We start from the raw sequence: 6,328 nt of genomic DNA, 5'->3' as shown, positions 1-6,328 counted from the left end.
TATGTCCTCGAAAATGACAACTTGATAGCTCTATTCAACACTATTCGACTTGAAGAGCGGGAGGGAATTTGTTGCTGATTTTTAATCGTACTGATATACTATTTTCAGTATGGAATATATTTTTGAAAAGAAAAAATTATAGTAAAATATATTCTGACTGCTCAAAGCGTGAATCGGGAGAAATTCAAATGCATTTATCACTTTTTGTTAGTTTGTATTTATATTTTTGACTTAATGAGTATACGTCTGTATCAAAAAGGAGCTATTATTAAGACTTATATAAGTGCTAAGTCATAGTGGAATGGCTCATGAACTTACAAGAAAAGCGTGCTTCTACTATTACTGCTTATTTTAGGTGGTCTAGGAAGTTTTTGATACCCAGCAACATTAATCTCTTTTTATTGGTTCTGACTGGTACACTAACCCAATAGCGCTTACTGTTTCGGCTTTATTCGAAACATATTGTAATGTCAATGTTTGCAGCAATATAAAACATGGCTCACGTCTATGCTCCTTGTTGAAGATTTCTTCTTGAATCCAGAGCAATTTTTTGGTATTCTACTTGTCTGTCTCTCCGAGTATTATCTTCGATAGTGTATTTGAATTTTTCCTAATGTGCTCATTTAATTTGTGCTGTGTTGTAACTTTTCAGTATAAGCAGCTTTATATAGGATCTAGTTATCCCACAGGACAGATTATATTTTCCCAAATATTATTCTGACTGTTCAAAAAACCATCTTGTCAGATCTAGAATTTTTCTTTCTCTGTATAGAAATTCAGCTGTGAGTTGCTAAAGGCGCACAATGAATTTAGAGTTTCATACAGCATTTCTGTCCATAGAAATCATCTATTTTAAAATTAAACTTTTTTCCTCTATGCTCCAAACTACAAAGATTTCGATAATTTATCGACAATGAAATTTCAGTAATTTTTCGAATAAATTTTAAATCATTGCCATAAAATAGATACTCCCACCAAGTTATTTTTTGCTATAAAAGACGAATTATAACCATAAATTAGTACTAAACTCTCGCTGATAATCACAAGCAAACACTTCTTATAACTCTCGAGTGGAACGCAACTCAAATACTCAGTTTTATTCTACACTCTTTGCGTATGCGCCATATTTCGATATCGAAAATGCATTTTTAGTCAAACGGCACGTGCTTTGCCACTAGCATTGGCATTCAATAAACAAAAGCAGATCTCGAAGATAAACAATTTGTAATGCATACTTAGAGTATACACATTTCTTACATACATACATACACACATACGCAAATACATTTGCATATATGCACCTATGTATGAATGTGTGTATGTAAGACAAGTGTCAACAATGTGCGCACAGTGCAGCGGCAACTGATAGTTGAAAATTGAAGGTGGTAAAAAAAGTTACTTTAACCGGCAGACAAATATAACGGTTAAATACAACAAATACTTTCGGATATATTAATAAGTCATGCAAATGTTTACAAGGTTATGCACATTTAGTTTTGTAAACTTAATGAATATCAAAGACATGTGCTTTATTTAAAATCTCAATATTTGACTTTATTATAGTAATCTTTACCTAACGATTGTTTGTATCATCTAACACTAATCGAGATAGATATAAAGTTATATACATACTATTTAATTATCGGGATAACACATTTAGTTGAGTTCCGGGTAACTGCCAATCGGTTCATCCATTTGTTTAGGCAAGCTATTACTTAAGTAAAAATTGGGATATCTTGTTGAAACTTAGTAATCGTCCTTTTTTAGTATTGTAGATGGGCGTAATCGGAACACTGATATGCCCACAAAAACGCTATTAATAAAAAACGTATGAAATACTAAAAAATTAGATACATGTTAAGCTTCAAAACTGTAATTAGTTACAGAGAATCACAGTAGGGTGTTGCATCTGCAGTTCAAAAGGTTTAAAAAGTGGGTATGACCCATTCCCTAAATAAGTATAAAATACATATCTTAGAAATTACTAAAGCTATATCAACCTAAGCTACATAAGACAAGTGTTATCGATAGTGAAAGCACTCTTCATATAACGGTTAAGTTGAAATTAACATTAAAGGTGCATTAACTCAATAATAAAAAAAAATTAAAACACTAAGACACCCAAGATGGTACAAAATCAGACCATAACTTTTCAAGCCAACATAAACCGAATATGTGGACCTCAGTGCCTCTGACTGACCTCTTACTAAAAATAGCGGTTAATCTGTGAGGCCTAAATATTGAAATTTGAAGATAATCTTTTTTATGATAACAGTATTCCTTTTTGTCAAAAAGGGGTGAAATAGCGGTGAATGCTAGTTTTAGCCCCCCACTTCTTCTACTATAAAGAATTTCGACTTTCTATCCTGTAAATATATTGGTAAATATGCAAGTTTAACTACTTTGTGAATCTAGAATATTGGATTTACTACAGTTTCATGCCGAAAATGTGTGAAATCAGTACACGTTTCACCCCAGCTTCCATATTCCACATAACGTTATTTTTTCGTTATTTTAGCAGACTTTATGAAGAATATGTCAGTCAGTGTGTGAGTTATATTTATAAAATTGAGTAGAAATATGTTACCGAGTATACTAGAGTAAGGACAAAAGGTAATGTAATCAGTCTAGATCTTTCTCTAGCTCCAATATACATATATAGATACAGTGACATTCAAAAATACACCAATTTTAACAAAATGGTTTTTGTAAAAATATAATATTAGTAATTTTGCTCATTCAAATGAAGTATTATATTTTATTTGTAATAAAGGGTCTCAGTCACCTGGAAATATTTTAGTCACCTTCATAAAACTTTAATTAAAATTTTTCAAAGAGCTTGAATAAAAATATCTTAAAACAATATACAATATAGTGTATTTTAGGACCACTCTCTTAATTCAATTTCAAATGTTAACGATTTATATTTTAGTACTAAAATCACTTTAAAAATAATGTAATTTGGTAGATATCAAACCATTAACTTTTAAACTGAAAAATGTTGATTGGAGTGCATATATTTCATTTGCCAATAAAAGTTACACTTGCTTGCATATATGGTATTAGAGAAAAGTTATATTTATCAATCACTTACATATATAAGTATATGTTAATAAATAACTGCTCAAATAATTGCAACAAAAAAGTAGATTTATACAAATAGTGCTATTGTTTAAGTTAACGCTTAATTGCTAACACTTAATTGCTGAAATTGCGAACAATTGCGAAGCACGTACGATTCATTAGTTGTTGTTATTTACGGTACGTGTGTGTCAGTGTGTATGTGTGTGTGCGTTCGCACGCCGCAAACTATGCCATGATTAATTATAGTTATTGGCCCAATTTGCCAACGCGTTAACCTGCTACACCACAAAATGCATTATTATTATTATTTAAAATTAATGAATGCCGGTGAAAAGAGCGGTAATGAAATATGGCATTTGTAAATAAAATAGAGTGAATTTTCAGTTTTTTGTGCAAATACAAATGCGCGCACATACATATATATTTATTGCCACACATTTAATCATTTATATTTGCGTGGATGTGAAAACAGAGGCGCTGAATGCACGAAGAAATATCGCTAGTTACTTACTACTTTGGTTTGGGGCTTTATAGAACTTAAAACAGGTTTTCTATGATCACTTATGATTAATTAAATTTTTGTTAATTTTTCAAAACTTTAAACTTTTTACGAACCATGCTAAGAGAAATAAATTTACCGAAAATGTTGTTATAGCTGAAAGAACTGCAAGCAAAGCTTTATATAAATTAAAACTTTTCAAAATTTTAATAACGGTTTATTACAGTTAATGAAAACAATACATATTTTTTAAAAATATTGCGGCGTCGATTATTGCCGTGAATCCGCTCCTGTATACCACGTTATGCACCCATTGTAAAAACCAACTCCAATTTAACTTGTTATTTACAGTTACTTCCTGTCATTTGTATTGATTTGCTGCGGTAAATTGCATAATTAAATTTTGGTAATTTTAAGCAACGGAAATTGTATTTAATAACAATTACTGACTTTTTCTGTAATGTAAACCGCTTACTAATGCGGCGAGTGTACCTAATTTCAGAGAGAAAAATCATTGTAAAATATTCATGCACGTTACTTAGTAAACTGCTTATGGGATAATGTACAGTTGAAACGGTCGATTAGTGTAGTACAAGAGCTAATAAATAATTTTCTGTTATTTAAAAATTATTGCAACGTTTTTTTTTAATAAGCTGGCGTTTACAAAGATTGAATTTGGTAATACTACTAACACTACAAGTTGGATAAGCTGTATATAATTAAAAAGATACAAAAGTGGTAGAAATTTTATTCAAAATATATAACAATGCTTACACTTTGAAATGAAAATTACAAACAAGTAAGGAAGCGCTAAGTTTGTATGCAACCGAACATTTTATACTCTTGCAACTTGCAAGGATCAAAGCAGAAAAAATACCTTCATGTGTTAGGAAAGCTTTACATTAAAAAAAGTTAAGAAACAATTCAACATTCATTATTCGATAAAATGGTAAATGAATTGCAATCAAATTTCACACGACGATTTTCCAACACAATTTTCTTTACTTTTTCGACGTTTTCTTCGTTTATTGACGTTGCTGGACGACGATCATGGGGCAAGTTCTCCAGCGATGTACGGCCGTCCTTGAACGACTTATACCAATCAAAAATACGTGCACGTGATAGGCAAGACTCCCCATATGCCTTCTGCAACATTTTCATTGCGTCCGTCGCACTTATTCCATTGGAATAACAAAATTTCAAACAAACACTTTTTGCTCACTTACTATTTCCATAGTAAAATTCGAAAAACACACTCGAGGTTGACTTGTTTATAGTGCCTTAAAAAAAAAAAACTATGTGACAGATCGCGCTCAAATTTGACATGTAAACATATAACAGTCCTGCCAACCTAAGCAAAAAAAGTATGGCCATATGTCATGTCCTTGTCGAGTTATGGATAAAGTCTCGTTTTGCGTTGAGCAGAAGGTATGTTCAGTTAATAAAATGCACCATTATAAGAAAATTACATCCACTTTATTTTAATAAGATAGCTCACTTATTGATCGCTATATGCGGTATGAAGTAAACCAGAAGATCGATATTATTTATAATAAGTATGTGGCGGCCAAGAAGCATTGACACGATTCAGTCCATTTCTGCCATTCAGACTTGCTATTAGTAGGAAAGCATTATCTCCACACTTCAATTATCTTATTACTCAATTATAAATCTTACACTTTGACCCATATTTTCGGTAAAAAGTCAACTATATGTACTGGGGTCCACATATTCAATACCTAGGGGCTTGAACAGTTTTAGTTCGATTTGGACAATTTTTGGTTGTTGAGTTGCATACTTTAAAGGCGCAATTCGTTTGAACAGTTTTAGTTCGATTTGGACAATTTTTGGTTGTTGAGTGGCATACTTTAAAGGCGCGATTCGTGCAAAGTTTTATACCGTTATAATAATTGGTACTTTATTTGTATACTGGAGTGTGAACGAATTAGATGGAATTTGAAATTATGTTATATGGGAAATAGGCATGGTTGTGATCCGATGTCCTCTTTTCACACTATAATATGGGAATATTGTAGAAATGTTATGTAATGAATTTGATTGAAAGCGGTCCAACAGGTCCCGCGAAACGTGATTTTACCTAAAAGTAGACGGTGCCGTGACCACCGTCCCATTTTGATACCGGCTACAAAACCGTTATATGGGAAGTGGGTGGAGTTATCATCTGATTTTACCTATTTTCCCACTATTGCAAAATTTAAAATATTTGTTGTGTGAAAATTTGGGTGATATAGCTTTATTGGTTTGGGAGATATATATATATTAAACTTATTAAGGGGCGGGGCCACGCCCAATCATTCAAGATTTTCAAACTACAGGTCTACAACTACAAACTTCTACCTTTCTTAGTTAGATTCGTTATGCCAAATTTGAGTTCTTTAACTTAATTTACGGCTTTATAGTACTTTATACTTTTTCGATTAATGGCGTTTTGTGTTCGTGGCAGTGGTCCAATTACGCCCATCTACAAAATTATTCTTGCTATTTTGCCAAGGAACATGTGTACCAACTTTCATTAAGATATCCTAATTTTTACTCAAGTTACAGCTAACTCAGACAGACGAACGGACAGACAGTCACCCGGATTTCAACACATTTCTTCATCCTGATCATTTACATATACATAACCCTATATATATATATATATATCGATTAGTTTTAGATGATATAAACAACCGTTAAGGGAACAACACTTTTATTCTCTGTAGCAACATGTTGCAAGTATAT

Source organism: Bactrocera oleae, chromosome 6 (genome assembly GCF_042242935.1).
Source record: "Bactrocera oleae isolate idBacOlea1 chromosome 6, idBacOlea1, whole genome shotgun sequence".
Taxonomy (NCBI): domain Eukaryota; kingdom Metazoa; phylum Arthropoda; class Insecta; order Diptera; family Tephritidae; genus Bactrocera; species Bactrocera oleae.
Note: the sequence above shows the minus strand (reverse complement) of the source record.